This window comes from Narcine bancroftii, chromosome 2 (assembly GCF_036971445.1).
Source record: "Narcine bancroftii isolate sNarBan1 chromosome 2, sNarBan1.hap1, whole genome shotgun sequence".
In the NCBI taxonomy this organism is placed as follows: Eukaryota; Metazoa; Chordata; class Chondrichthyes; order Torpediniformes; family Narcinidae; genus Narcine; species Narcine bancroftii.
In genome coordinates, this window is record NC_091470.1 from 358,259,308 (window position 1) to 358,276,321 (window position 17,014).

Sequence of the window (17,014 nt, forward strand, 5' to 3'; positions counted from 1 at the left end):
GTGATAAATGAGCGCAAAGGCTTCGTGGTTCCCGATTTCAACTTCAACTATTCAAAGTAAACGTTCACTGATGCCACAGTAAGTATCAGTGGCCACCAGGACTTTAGTCATCGCATTCCTGTTTCCACAGCGTGTGTAGGAAAGGATAAATATTCCTTTCAGTCTGCACACAACTCAGTTGCATTGTGTCCTGGTGCCCCGATGCACTGTGATCGAGTGGGAGTCAGGAGACAGACAGCTGGACTGCGTTGTGTCCAGAGGTCACTTCACATTCTGTGTGGGCTTCAAATTAAGAAAGAGCAATTCAGCAGAAAATATGGAAAACAAACAAGGAACTTCTTAATAACAAACATGTTTACAGCATGTAATTTTATTTTCTTCAACAGGTTCATTGGTCCTGATGTTTATTTTGCCCTAATTGGTAACTCTGTGAATGAACTAAGAGAAGTGGGAGAGACTGTGATTGGAGAGAAATGATCTGTCTGCATTTTTGAGGAAGAATTGCGACCTAAAGCATTGAACCATTTTGATGCTGCCTGACCTGCTATGTCCCTCCAGTTTCTCTTTGTTAACCCAAGATTCCTGCAGCTTATGTGCTTATATAGAATATATAACACGAACATAATAAGGTACTGGTGAGATAACACTTGGAGTATTGTGAGCAGTTTTGGGCTCCTTATTTAAGGATGTAGAGAATTCAGAGGAGGTTCACAAGAATGATTCCGGGAATGGAAAGATTATCATAGGAGGGAGCGTTAGGCCATTCTTGGCCTTTACTCATTAGAATTTAGGAGGGGGTGGGTGGAATCTCATTGAAAAGCTTCAAATGTTGAAAGGTGTGGACAGAGTAGATGTAAAAAAGTTGTTTCTCCACGGTGATGGGGTCTAGGACAAGAAGACACAACCTTAGGATTGAAGGGCGTCTGCTTAGAACAGAGATGCGGAGATATTTCTTCAGCCAGAGGGTGGTAAATCTGTGGAATTTGTTGCCACAGGTGGTTGTGGAGGCCAGGTCATTTGGGTGCATTTAAGGCAGAGATCGATAGGTTATTGATTAGCCAGGGCATCAAAGGTTATGGGCAGTGGACCTGAGTGTGGAAAATGGATCAGCTCATGATTGAATGGAGAGGTTGAATAGCCTATTTCTGCTCGTATGTCTTCAGGTCTTGTAGTCAAAAACAGTACAGCTCAAGCCTATGTTTAAGATCAGATTCCAGCAACTGTGTGCCTGCACTTTCACTCAAGATGGCGAGTTATTTGTGCCTGAATAACTTAAAGGTGGCCATTGCCACATTCGAAACTCAAGAAAGTCGTAAGTCTACAGTGATTGTAAGTCATGGCCATCTGTCTCCACATCCAACCAAAAGACCAGTGTGCGATTAAATTAAGAATCCCAAGCCTGGAGACCAGACTTTGTGAGCTGTTGCTTTTTGACTGACAGATTTGATGTAACTGACTTGTGATCTTGTTTTGGGAGTTTTCTTTTGGGGCATGTTGGACTTGGACTGTAATCATCTGGGTTCCCCCCCTCCCCCCCCACATACACATTACAAATATCTGTTGTTAGTATATAGTTGCCATAAAGACTTATGTTTGGGTTTTAAGTTTATTGAGGTAATTCTTTTATTTACAATAGTTAATAAATTTTGAATTAAACTTATCCCATCTATTTATGCATCTTGCAATCGCTGATGGTGAGGCGTAACACCCCTGTTATCTGGAATTCAAGCAATCAGCAAATAAATTGCAGAAAATAAATAGGTAAAAAATAAGCAAGCATAAACTTGGTGCACCCTGCCGTTAGTTTGTCAATCACATGACACACAATCTGAAGCAATCTGAATGTTCACTTATTCGCTATCTACCAATCCGCATTGGTGCTGGATACCAGGGGTTTTACTGGATTTACCAGTACCAGGAATTTTACTATTATATCTTTATGTGTGTAAATATATATCTACAAATAAAATTATTATGTGCTTTATATTGTGTGCGTCTGTGTATGCACCATGGTCTGGAGAAACACTGTTTTGACTGGCTGTGTATGTACAGTCAGATGATAATGTACCTAAACCAACTCAAACAGAAGAAATAGAAGCAGGCTAAATGCCATTGTTCCCCACAAACTTCCATCATTCTTTACCTCAGTGGCCACTTTCTTACATTAACCTCAAACAATACAGCACGGTATTAGGCCCTCCAGCCCATTAAGGTGGCATGGTCAGGATAGCAGTTAGTGCAAAGCTATTGCAGCACCAGTGGCCGGGTTAGAATCTAGAGCTGTCTGCAAGGAGTTTGTATGTTCTCCCCGTGTGGGTTTCCTCCCATGTACGGGGTTAAACGTTTGATTGATCACTTGGGGTAATTGAGTGGCGCGGGCTCATGGGTCAGAAGGGTCTGATACTGTGCTGTCTATCGAAATTAAAAATGATGTCTGTGTTAAACCCAAATTGAACTAAAACCTCTTTTGTCTGTACATGATTAGAGTCAGAATTTAGAATCAGAATCTATTGTTACGAAAATGTCATAAAATTCATTGATTTGCCATGGCATTATATAGTGCAAATATTGCTATAAATTTCAAACATAAATATAGTAAAACCCCAGGTATCCAGAATTCAATCAACCAGCAGCCCCAAGCAGGCAAAAAAAAAATTGAGGAAAATAGGTAGATATAATATAACAAATAATATAATAAGTATAAAATAATAGGTAAAAAATATGTAAGATTAACATTGAAAAGTAAATGTTCTCTGAGTAACATGTGAACACTTGCTGAAGATGGGAGCAAATATTCAGCCAGTGGACTTTGGCTCGAGGCAGCTGTTTGAGTAAAGTTGAGCGAAACAGTAATGGCGTCACCGAGGATGAAGAGCTGATTGATGACACTCGCCATTGAGTTAACTCTCCTATCCCTGATTAGTAAGTATCACCCCAGTCAAAGGCTTTATCTGTAAACTTGCGGTGGTGGGGGGGGGGGGGGGGTTAATTATCTATAATGACATTGTTTATCTTTTGGGCGGCTCTGTGGAGGGGGAGGAACCTGCAGATGCCACGATGGTTAAATGTTTTCAAAGAATGTGACTGAAAATAAAATAGGGTTTTACTTTAAGGTTTATATATTCATGCAAGTGAAGTTTATTCAGTGTAAAGTATAGTACAGTATTTTTGTCTTATATTTACTGCATGGTGAATCTCAAGCAACCAGAAAATACATTCATCCAGAAACTTCCAAGCCCCATGGTGCTAGATACCAGGGGTTTTACTGTAAATAGTGGAGGAAAAAGTGAGGTAGTGTCTGTGGTTCATTGCCCATTCAGCAGAATGGCAGAAGCTGCCCTTGTGCCACTTGGCTTAATCTGCTTCCATCCATTCCCTGAACATTCATCTGTCTATCCAGAAGCTTCTTCAAAGCAACCATGGGATCTTCTTCTACCACTACCACCAGCAGCCATTCCAGGAGCCTACCACTCTCCTGTAAGAAATCCTGTCTCTCACGTCAACTTTAAACTTTCCTCTTCACCGCAAGTCCTCTTGTATTTTATATTTTTACCTTGGGAAAAGGATTCTGACAATAAATATCCAAAAGACGGTCGATACCTGTCACTAATATATTCAGTGATTGAACCTCTCCAGGACGCTTTGGTTGAGAATTCCACTGAGGAAAGAAATGTTTTCTCATCCCAGTCCGGAATAGCTGGTACCTTGTTAGAGACCGCGCACACCTTGGCTCTGGGTGTCAAGCCCTGTGAGAATTATTTGATGTTTTAAAGGGACCATCCCTTTCTTCTAAGTTCTAGGGAGGAGAGGCCTCTCCTCATATCCCCAATCCCAGAAACTTCATAGTGAATCTTTATTGCTCTCTCTTTTTATTATCTCTTAAACTGGGAGAACAGCCCCATGTACAATTTCACAAGGTCGGTCTCACCTGATCAAAACTAATTGCAATAAGATGTTTTTATTCTTGCACCTAAATCCTCATTCAATAAAATCTAATCTACCTTTGGCGATTCTAATTACATTGCAGTATATGTTGTTACACTCCCCAGTGCCAATTGAGAGACACATAAACGAATGGGTTAAGTTTAACACAAAATGTATTAACAAACTAACAATAATAGAATTAACCTGATAAGCTGAACACTTAATGGCAACTCTATATAAACAACAGATTATTACACGGCTTATGTGGAAAAAAACCCAGACCATTACAGTCCAGGCTCAAATGCCCCGAGGAATCACCAAAATTCCCAAAATAAAACCCACAAGTCAGTCACGTCAAGTCTGTCAGTCAAGAAGGAACAGCGCACGGATCTGGACTCCAGGCTTGGGATTATTTCTTCCCTTGCCCATTGGTCTTTTAGTTTGTGACTGTATCCAGTTGACTGTGATCCCTATAGACTTTCAAGCCTATCAGGGGAACATAAAACTGGCTTGAGTTTCAAATGTGGCAACAACCACCTTTACTTCCTTCACCTGGGAATTTCACAATAACCTCCTGGTCACTACATGAGGTTCATTCATCTCAAGCCCTCTTCAGCGTTAACAAGTGACCTTCTGTCACGCAAGTCCTCTCCTTTGGACACCTTGGCTTGAGTGGTCCTGTAACTCCTGTCAAACGAAGACCCCCTCTTGAAAGGGGACAGGAGAGGAACTGGTCAATCCTGCACACACTCCGGATATCAGAGTTCCCCAAACTGCTGTCAGGACAATAGTGCTGACACCCGTGGCCAAAATACCCCAGTCTTTCTTTTTCCACAGAAACTACTGGGTGAGCACATTGACATACAGCTCCAGATGGCTGTGCTAGCATCTGAGAACAAAGCACCTCAGCGTGTGGCTTGATGAACACGCACATTCAGACCGACTCTCTGACTGCCTGCAGTCCAATCCACCTCTTCAAATCCAGCATGCTGGGCTTTTTAAACTGCCCAGCACATGCCTCCAACTTTCTCCACTGGTGGAGAGAGGTTAACAGCTGCAGGCTCGCTCTCCTGCAAGCCCACGTACTTCCAGCGCATGGTTCCTGTGCTTTGACAGCTGCCAAAGATCCCTTGCGGTAGCCCAACGCTACCACAGCACCTAGCAGCTATCATTCCCCCATTGTAGGTTCAGTCCTGTCCTCAGTAAAAAATAAAATTGTCTAAGGTCCATAAAAACGTTATTAATTGTCCTTAATAGCACTAATGATACACTGCAGTGGTAAATACAATGCACAATTACTTCCATATTGTCCGGGAAACAGGAGCGAGCCTTCTACCTCAATGCGTACAAGTTGTACAAATGCAGCTAAACAAAAAATATATATATTCTCCATGTTGGGAAATCTGGGGGGGATAAAAAAAGACAGAAAATACTGTAAATACTCATCTGTGCAGGGACAATGCTTCAGTGCATCAGAATTCAGAATGGCTCTGGAGAGCTATTTAATAGAATGGCATTTTTAGAGAGGGAGAGTTGAAGGTGATGCGGGGTGGGGATGGGGGTGGGGGGGCTCTGCCAGGGAACTAAGGGAAAGGTTCATGGGGTGATGAAGGGTAGGAGAGACCGAATGACATTGGGGGTGATGATGCAGAAGGATCGTATGAATAAAATGAAGCTGATCTGAAGTGACTGAACTCAGTGCTGAGTTTAGAAGGCAGAAACACACTGTAAAATCCAGCAGATGCAGGAAGAACGCCAAGCTGTCTTGAAACTTTAATTTCTATACTTTTTAAAAACTATTTGAGTTTCACAAATAAGCATGTATATACAAAATATTTATGGAATGCATAATATTAATGATAAATTACTCACCAAATTATAAAACAAATATTACACAACCAAAGTTCAAAATTACAACAAAAATGAAAAAAAAAAGACATTCATGTACAGCATGAATCCCCTAACCTAAGGTGTAAGACTAAGGAAATTATGTACTTCATTCACAAAAATAAAATGGTGAAAATTAAAATCCAATAATAATATTATGCCTAGAGGTTATGAGAGTAATTTAGGAAACCTTGTACTTGAATTATTAATTGAGTAATGTACCTTTTCTGAATTTAAACAGGGCATAATGTCCCTCATCCATTGAGCATGGATGGGGGGGGCAGCATCCTTCCATCTAAACAATATCACAGACTAGCCAAGAGAGATGCAAAAGACAGAATATGACGTTGAATTTGAGTTAAAAGAATATCATCTTCTCTAGTTGTATCAAAAAGAAGGACCAAAGGATTAGGCGTTAAATTTACGTTAAGAATTAAAGATAGATTTTGAAAGACTTTCCTCCAGTATTTTAAGGCTAGGACAAATCCAAAATCTATGAATTAAAGAAGCCTCTTCTCTCTTGCATTTAATCACAAGAATTTACATCTGAATAAATATGAGTTAATTTAGCTTTAGACATGTGGGCCCCATATACATCTTTAAATTGTAACAAAGAACGACGGGCACATAAAGATGAAGTATTAATCAATTAGATTGCAGACTTCATCCATTAATGTGAGGTTTAAATCCTGTTCCTAGGTATTTTTACTTTTAACTACAGGGGCATGTGTCCAACCCATCATAAATAATAGATACCAAGCCTGTGCGACAATGTGGTAGCCAACAATGTTCACATCAGGTGTCCGAGGAAAATTTGTTAATTGAGATTTAAGAGAATGTTTGATTTGCAAATATCTGAAAAAAAATAACTATTTAGTAAATTGAACTTGCCAGAAGCTGTTCAAATGATGCAAAACTACTATCAATAAAAAGATCTTTGAAGCGTTCGATACCCAATCTAAACCACTCATGAAAAACAGGATTGTGTAAAGAAGGTTGAAAAAAATGATTGGATAAAGTAAAAGATGAAAGAGAAAAACCATGAAGTCCAAAGTATTTTCTAAACTGCATCCACACTCTCACAGTGCACTTGATAATAGGATTATCAATTGATTTATTTAAAGAGAAGGAAAGTGAGGATCCAAGATATGCTGGAATGGAGAGGTTTTGAGCAGAATTCAACTCCATTATTGCCATGTCCACTCAATTTTGAAGATATGACCAAAATTTAACGTTGACCTGTTGGTTCCCTGCAGCTTCTCTTTGTTTATTCATTACAACGTCAATATCTTTTCCGTGAGCTGTGTCCAAAATTTTACCATGGTTAGTGTGACGCTAATTATAGATAATACAGGGCCAGGTTTCAACTTTATTCTCAGAGTGCATGCATGACATCACAGACAACCCTGAGATTCTTTTCCCTGCGGATGAGACAGAATCACCATTTACTTGTAGTGCAAATCGAAACTGTACTCAATGTACACATGTAAACAAATAAAGAAATGTAAACCAACTGACTGTGCTATAGAGAGAGAGAATAAAATCAATAAAGTGCAAAATTAAGATGATCCAGTACTGTCTGTAAGGAGTCGGCACGTTCTCTCGGTAACCTGCGAGAGATTTCTCCAGCGTTCTGGTTTCCTGGGGCTGCTCTCCAGGTTTTTGCCAGTTCCTTCAAGGGCTCATCCAGTTAATTCTGAGCCTGCGCCCTCATTTAATGTAAGATCTCGGAAATATAAATAATACTCTTGGATCTTCACTTTTTAGTCTGACGGGCGGCATGGTTAGCGCAACGCCTTTACAGCATCGGCAATTGGGAATGGACCTGCGCTCGAACCTTGCGCTGTCTGCACAGAATTTGTATGTTCTCCCCGTGTCTGCTTGGGTTTTCCCCGGGGGTTCCAGTTTTCTCCCAATTCGGCACAGACTCATAGGGCCAAATTGGCCTGTTATCGTGCTTCAGATATGAATTTAAAAAATTAATCCACGTGCACAGGGATTCAGCATCTCAACTCTTTGATTCCTCTGTTCATTGACAATGTTCAGCCATTCTCACAGTGATAACAGCTTTCAGTTTTTTTTCCTGCTTTTCCTCGTAAAATCCACAAGCTCGTCACCAAATTAATTTTGTCTGCCCATCCACCAATACAATTGTATCTCTGTGACATCGTTCAATATCCCCTTCTCAGTTTGCCAAAGCTCATTCTTTGGTTAAATCTATTACTCCCCTCATTTTTTAATCCCGCAAAGTAAATAAACTAAAGCTCTTTCTGCTTTAGTTGATTTCATTCAATATCTCAAGTGTGCATGCAGCAAGATGCTCACATCAGCAACACTGAAATACAGTTTTAAAGTGTTTGCAGATGTTTGGGTGAGAGTAAATAAATCACAATTTGGCACCGCATCAGAAATGAATTGTCCTCCATTTAACCTGCCAACTTTTTAGCTGCTAATCTCAATCGACAGTATGTCATGACCGCACACCATCAGAGACTAGAAAAGGTGTGAAACTCACCACAATTTCATGAACCTTCACTGCAAATTTACTTTAAGCAATTTTTCAATAACCTGATGTTAAATATAGACATTATTTTTCCTGATTTCCATCAAACAAAGAAGGATTCATGAAGTCAACGAGAGATACAGCAGGGAAACAGGCTCTTCATCCCTCTAAGTCCATGCTTGCCATTAACCACTCATTTTCACTAATCAGCAGGACAGCACCTCTACTTCCTCAGGAGTTTGCAGAGGTTTGGAATGACATCGGAAACCCTGGAAAATTTCTAACGATTGGTGGTGGAAAGCGGTCCGGTATGGGGACACCAATCCCCCTGAGCGGAAAGCCCTGAAAAAGCAAGTGGACTCAGCCCAGGACATCACAGGCAAAACCCTCCCCGCCGTTGAGAACATCTACCGGGAACACGGCTGACAGAGAGCAGTAACAATCATCAAGGATTCACATCGCCCAGCGCATGTTCTGTTCACACTGTTGCCAGCAGGAAAGAGGTACAGATGCCAGGAGGGTCACACCTCCGGGTGCTGCCCGTCCACCATCAGACTCCTCAACGACAAACTCAATCAGAGACTTATTTAAGGACTCTTACTTGCGCACTTTATTGATTTTTTTTTCTCTCTGTTGGTTTACCTGTCCATTGAGTCAGTTTTATTTTGCACTACCAATAAGTGGTCATTCTGCCTTGCCCGCAGGAAAAAGAACCTCAGGGTTATAGGTGAAGTCATGTATTTACTCTGAAAACAAATCAGAAATCTGAATCTGAAATCTATACTGACCGCATATTTGTGCAGTCTCCTCACACTCCCATCAACTGCTCCAGAATTACAGTGACCAATTCGCCTAGCAACCTAGTGAAACAAGAAAGTCTACAGACATTGTGACTGTAGTCAATACACAAAAGTGCTGAAGAACTCAGCAGGTTCCGCAGCATCCGTACGAGTGATAGAGATTTAACCAATGTTTTGGGCTTGAGCCGTGTGTCAAGTCAGAGCAAAAAGCAGGGAGGCACCTGAGTAAAAACATGGGGGGTGGGAAGAAAGGGCGGGGGAGGACCCGAGGCCAACATGCAAGATTGGATCAAGAGGATCTCCAAGGTTAACTGGTGACTTGAGTTCCCAACAGAAGGCAGTTTTGAGATAATAAATACACTTCATGGTAAAAGGAAATGCAAAACACTTGGAGAAATCAAGCGGATATTGGAAATGAGCAGCAAGAAACCTGTGTCAAACAAATATCACAAGACAGCAATTCCATATTGGTGCGGGTCAAATGGGGATAATTTTTGCTGACAGAGCAACAGTGTAACTACTTTGCATATGTGGAGCTCAATGAACTCAAGTCTTGGTTTCCTCACGGGTGGCCGCACTCCACGAGGCCAAACTCTCTGCAATGTAGGTGTTCTTAATAATTATTATCCAACGCATTCTCACTCACTTCCCCATTAGTGGCCCTTGGATTTATTCTGACCTCTCACCTACACCAATGCAGTCACAATGATTCCCATGCAACACGGTCACGTGCAGTAGCCACTTTAATCTGTCGGCTGGCCTTAGGAACATGAGAGGAAACCAGAACTCTCAGCTATAATGGGGAGCACATGCAAACTCTACGTAGGCAACACCTGAGGTCTTCATTCCTTATTGAATATTGGTGGCCCAGAGGCAACTCCTTTGCACAAGAAAACTCAGTAAAATGTAATTTCATTTTCAAATATTATTTTATATTTATCCTTCACAGAAGGGAACAATTAATAACATTCTTTGTTGCAACCGAGAGGATGGAAACTTTAATGGGGCCATCCCTCTGTAAGTCATTTCCTGTATAATATGTCACCCTTGGGATTTAAGATTAAATAATTAGCGCCATTTTAAATTGTAGTTATATCGTGGTCAGGCTGCATCCCAAGTAACTGAAGATCCATGGAGTTTTTGTTGAAATTTTACTTTTGCTACTTACTTTTTAATTTTAATTTAGATATACAGGACAGTAATAGGCTCTTCTGGCCCAAGAGTCCATGCTGCCCAAGCACCCCAATTAACCGATGACCTTGGTACATTTTGAAGGGTGGAAGGAGACCATAGCGCCTGAAGGAAACCCACGCGGGCATGGGCAGAAGGGACAAACTCCTTACAGACTGCGCCGGATTCGAATCACTACACTAGTGCCATAATGGCATGTTAACTCTACCACCCAAAGTTGTAACTTGCAAGTTGGGAGTGAAATTTCAAGATTTTCAGGTACCTGGAATTCAACCTGCCCACCATTTAACGCAGTTTAAAATGGCATTGACTATTCAATTTTAAAACTCAGCTGAAGGCGTAGAAAACCAAAAACACGTTATAAAATAAGTTCAAAATGTCAAATGCCAGAGAGAGCATATTTGGTTCGACAAAGTATAAGCTGTTAGAATTTGCAAATGTGAAAATCCAGCTCAGGAAATAGATCAAGGGTTAGCTGTACATTCTTGTAAAAACACATCATTATTCACCAGCACCTAACAAAAGCTATTTGATTCTAATTAACAAGAAGACTGTGTCGTAAAGCATTCCAACGTCACGTACAATATTCATCAGGGATTTAGCTATATGTGTTTTTCAGAAGGTTCGCGACGTGAAATAACAGTAACATTTAAATTTTCTTTGCTTAGACATTGCACAGGGTGATGTATCATTGCCTCTGTTCTGTAGTGAGTTGATGAACTATCTCTGCATTATGCTTGAGGGCAGATCATAAATCGAGGAATTAGGGAAAGCAGGTTATCTTAGAATTTGCACTATATCTCAAAACATTACATTCCTTAGAATACGTCATGTTCATTTTCCACATATGCTGAGATGCTTCTGGGGAGTTAAGCTCTGCGGAAAATTAACATTGATCTTCAGGAATAAGATGTCATGAAGGTTTGAAGTCTGGCACCATTTTCTTAACTCTGACCATTAGGGGCAGATGAAAGTTACAGGTTTAGTAGGTCAGAGCCAAAGTTAAATGGAGATTGGATACCACCACTGCAAAATCCGAAACGTACCTACATGACAGTTACATCCACTGGGCGGCACTGACATTGACTGCTCCAGTTTCTGTTAAAGCCTCCCCCAATCTTCATTTCCTGTCTGTTCCCTCTCTCTCTCTCTCTCTCTCTCTCTCTCTCTCTCACTCTCTCTCTCTCTCTCTCTCTCACTCACTCACTTCCCTTTTCCATCTGTGTCCTTTCACAGATCCAAAATCAATTCTCACCTTTCTCATCATATCCAATTAACACCTTTTTGTTTATTGGTTTGGACTCCTTCCCCTCCCGGTCTTCCATCTTTCTCTCTCAGTCTTTATCAGTACGCATGCTTGCTTTTTGCCTATACGTTGAAGAAGAGTTCAGGCCCAAAATGTCAGTAATATATCCTTACCTCCCCTGGACACTGCGAGACCTGCTGGGCTCCTCCAGTATTTACTGTGCATTTTCACATGATACAAATGCACAACAATATTTCCTCTATTCACCTTTATGTGAACCCGGTGGATGAGCATGTTTGGGAAACATCTTCCAGTGATCTTCTGTGCAAGTCTGACAGAGCTTGGCCTTTGCTCTTTGGAGCCACAAAGGATGAGAGGTGACTTAAAAGAGGTATACAAGATTTTTTGAGAGGCGTAGACAGTGTGGACTGCCAGCATATTTTTCTCCCAGAGTGATAATAGCAAGTACCAGAAAATATCTGCTTAAGGTGAGTGTGGGAAAGTTTAGGGGAGATGTCAGAGGTAGGTTTTTTTTTACACAGAGAGTGGAGGGTTCCTGGAATGCATTGTCTGAGGTGGGGTGGAGGTTGGTACAATAGGGACATTAAAAAAAACCTCTTACATAGGCATATGGGTGTGTTATGTCTCTGGAGTTATTTGGGAGGCTTCTTAAATAACTTGCATTCAAATAACAAGAGATTTTACTCACTCACATACAAATACATATACGCCACAGTGGTGCACTGCAGTTAAAAGGGGGTATTCTTACGTGGTTACAAAATAGTTCACATTAACCTGACTGTATAACAGGGTGCAAGTAAAATGGAGGGTTATGGTGCGAGGTAGGGAAGGATTACATTATTGTGAAGTAGGTTTACAGAGGTCAGCACAACATCATGGGCTGAAGAGCCTGTTTTGTGCAATGATGTTCTAATTTTATAATCATGAACTCTGAATTGGTCTGAATCAGATTTTCCACTAGCTCTTTATAAGAGCTAGTGGAGTATCTGACACCTATGGGGATTGGTAGATGCTGGATAAGTGTAGTTTCTGGTTGGTTGAGACTTACTCTTCCCATGCATTAAGAATAAACAGTTTAAAAGACAAAAATACTTACACTGAACAAACTTCACCCATGAATATATAATCTTTAAGACATTTTACTTTATTTTCAGTCACATTCTTCGAAAATATTTTATTGCTGCTGTATTTTCAGGTTCACACCCCCTCCATGGAGCCGCCCGAAAGACAAATTATATTATAATAAAGACTGATTATAATCATCACCCCCTCCCCTCCCCTCAAGTTTACAGATAAAGCCTCTGACCGGGACAACTCTTACGAAGCAGGGATAAGGAGACACCTTAAAAGAGTCACCCCAACAGTGAGCAGCATCAACCAGCTCTTCATCCTGGCCGACGCGATTTTATTCAAACGCAATTTTATTGAAACACCTGCTACGAGCAAACCTCAACCAAGGCCGTCTGCTGGCTGAATATTTACTCCAACCTTCACCAAATGCTTATGTGGGACTTCAGAGAACATTTACTTTTATAGTGTTTAACAAAGTTTTTTTTAAACCCTATTATTTTATTCTTATTTATTTTAATTTTATACTTTATTTTCCCTGATTTTTTTTTTTGCTGGTTGCTTGAGGCTGCCAGTTCCTTGAATTCTCAATTCCAGGGATTTTACTGTAATTAGCTAAGTTCCCTGGGTCTTTCTTCATAAACCATTCAGCTACCTACCTTTTCCAAGTATTTCTCCAATGCTCTTTTGAGAACCACCAAATCTGTTTCCACTGCCAGTCCAAATCCTATTTATAAGCATTTTCAATGTATTTCACTCAGACCTGAACTGAATGTTCTCAACCCATGCTAGAAATGCTGACGAGGTAAGCTAGCATCTGTAAGAAGTAAATCTGAATTAACATTTCATGTCAAAGGCCTGATGAGTGCGTCTGGCATTTACTGCTTCAGATTTCCAGCACCCTCATTCTTTTTAACATTTATATATTCTGTGAAGTATCATTTGCATTAAAGCCTCCAACTTCATTTGTTGGGGTCAGCAATCGAAAGCAGTTTTTTATCACTTATTTGAACACCTCGGGACACACCAAGCGCCTTAAAGGCTACAAAACATTTGTTGAAATGCAGTTGGAGTCACAGTAGGAATGATGGCACAGCTGACAAATTCACTGTTTCAGTGAATTTGTTTGACGGATGATAAGCCCCTCACTGTTGTGCAAAAGAGTTTTCTGGGAACCTTGAGGGGACCTGTTTAGGGTCTCATTTGACAGACAGCAACTTCATCAAAGGTCTCTTCTTTAAGTTCCGTTTTTTTTAATAACGATACAGTAAAATCCCCAGTATCCGACAGCCCCTGGTGATTCTGGTTGCCTAAGACATGGTTTTACAATGCTTAACAATGCATTAAGACTAAACAGTTTAAAAGACAAAAGATAGTGCAAAATGTAAAGTAATGGGAGAGAAATCAACATTGTAGTCCTAAATTCCCATAAATTAAAAACATTTACATTCGAACCCCAGTCGCTGGTGTTGTAACAGCACTGTGCAAACTGCTACACTAACACATCATCATTATGAACCCCTTCTCCCTAAGTTTACAGAAAAAGCCTTTCTAATATACTTAATAATATACTAATGAAGATAACAATTCTTATTAGGCGGGAATAGTGATACACTATGGGAGAGCAGCCCCAGCTCTTCATTCTGGGTGCCGCTATTTTTTTTACAAGCACAGCTTTATTGAAACTTTATTTAAACAGCTGCTACAGGCAGGGCACGACGGGAGTACTCTGCTGCCAGAACGCTTGCTTCCATCTTTACCAAGAAGAACATTGGAGAACATTTCATTTTACAATTTTAAACTATTATTTATTCTTATTTAATTTTTTAAAATTGATTTATTGCCTCGATTTATTTTTGCTGGTTGGTTGGGTTGCTGGTTGCTTGAATTCCGGATACAAGGATTTTACTGAAAAAAGTGGTAGAAGGCCATTCCAACCACTGAATCACACCCAATTAACCTATCGATGCCATATGTTTTGGATGGTCAGAAGAAACCCACAGAGGGCAAGGGGAGTATGTACAAACTTCTTACAGAGAGCATCTTGTATTTGTGTGTGTGAGTTCTTAGACAATACATGGATGAAGGAAAAGGTTCATTAAAGTTATTGTAAACAGTACCATGAGGCATGCCATGAGGCTACAAGCTTCCATTTCAGACCTTGCATACTCTATGTCAGCCCCTGCTGGCAGCCAAGTATAATCAAATGGGAGCTATAATCCTTAAGGCATTGCTAGTTGCATTGCAAACATCTCCCTTTCTTAAAACAAAAGTAGCTCACTTTTAACTAACATATTTTCTTTGTATCACTCAGCAATTTAAATTTTAACACCAGGAACTTACAGTTTCATTATGATCAACATTGTTAACATTTTTCAAACTTATTTTGTGTGTTCACATTTGCATACACTAAAACCTGAAGAGGGAATAAGATAGCACTACTTCGTTCTATTACAGGAGTCTCTTAGGAGGATTCAAATGTCGAGATGGTCTCCTGATTGATTGTCCTTGAATCTGAGTGGTAGCCTCTGACTTTGTCTTCTCAGATGTGCATTCAGGTTGTTCAACAGTATCTGTCTTTCCATCTACTGTGGCTGGCCCCATTTGAAGGTCTCGACGATTTCTTTGCAGAACAGTACCTTCATCTGTCTGAATGGTGTATGATCTTGGTTGGACTTCACTAAGGGCAGTTCCCTTGAATCCATAAGTTCATTTTGTTTTTTAGCCTTACTTGGTCACCAGTGTAGAGTTCCAATAGGATATTTGTTCCTCTGTCAAAGTAATATTTTTGCTTGTCTTTCTGTTATTCTTTGAACTTCCTCACTTACTCACTCTATTTTGATTTTAGGAGGTTCTCCTTAATGGGGAAGTTTGATCTTAATCTACGTCCCATAAGGAGTTGTGCTGGTGACATACCACACTCGAGCGGCATTGTGCGGTATACTAGCACGCACTGGTGGAAGTCTGTTCCACTGTCTTTTCCCTCATTCATCAGTCTTTTCACTGTCTGTACCAAATTTTCCACTAGACCATTGGACTGTGGAAAATGAGGACTTGACGTGATGTGTACAAAGTCCCACTCTTTGGCAAAGTGTCGGAACTTTAAATTGCAAAACTGGGGTCCATTGTCTGTGAAGACCTCGCTTGCCACTCCATGTCTAGAGAATATGGCTTTCATTCCTGTTATTACAACATCTGCAGTGGTGATGTTCAGTTTACACACCTCTGGATACGGGGAGTAATAGTCTGTGACTACAAGGTAGTCCCTCTCTTGACATTTGAATAGGTCAGCGCCTACCTTGCATTCTCAGAGGACATTCATTTATATGGTGCTGGATGTGGCTTTGGTGGTTCTTCAGGATTGCTTGCTGGATATTTCTGGCATATTGTACAGTTTGACACTTCATTTGTTATATTATTGTTGATCCTTAGCCAGCACATCACCTCTCGTGCTCTTTCCTTACACTTTTCGATTTCGAGATGTTCTCCATGGATCCTTTTTAGCATCTCTTTTCTCAGACTCTATGGGATAAGGATTTTGTTTGCTTTGCAGATGATGAACTCATGAAAGAGTTCATGAGCTCCATTTTTGCATCTGATATGGGCAGTGCCCTTGTGATCATGTCCACGAAGGCATTCACATCTTCATCCATTTTGGTGTTTGCGGGCTCTCTCGTGTCAACAGCTCTAAACAACATGTCTGCTGTGTACATTAGCTAACCTGGAGTGTTCACTACATTCAGTGTATAGCGTTGCAACCTAACCATCATTCTTGCATTCTCAGAGGACATTCATTTAATGGCTTTTGGAACAATGCAATCAAGGGCTTTTGGTCAGTCTCTACACTGATTGCTTGTCCTGACACAAACTGATGAAATCCTTCACGGGCGTACATGATGCTGAGCAGCTCCTTTTCAATTTGAGCGTATCGCGTCTCTGCGTCTGTCATTGAGCGTGACGCACACGCAATGGGTGGCCAGTCATCATATTTTTGCAGAAGAACTGCACCGGCCCCACTATGTGATGCATCTGATAATATCTTGATGGGTCTCGCTGGGTCGTAAAACCTCAGAACTGGTTCCTCTGTGAGCAGTTTCTTTAGTTCGTTCCTTTAATGCACATGAATCCACTCCCATTCAATGTTCTTATCTGTTATTCTTCTCAATGGACCCATCTTTTCTGTGAGGTTGGATATGAATTTACCCATATAGTTGATCATTCCATTAAACCTCTGTACGTCCTTTTTTCATTGTGGCCTTGGCATCTTCCCAGTGGTGGACACCTTTCTAGGATCTGGTCTGATGTCCTCACTGCCAATAATATCTCCTACAAATGTTAGTTCTGTCACCCCGAGTTGGCATTTCTCTCTATTCA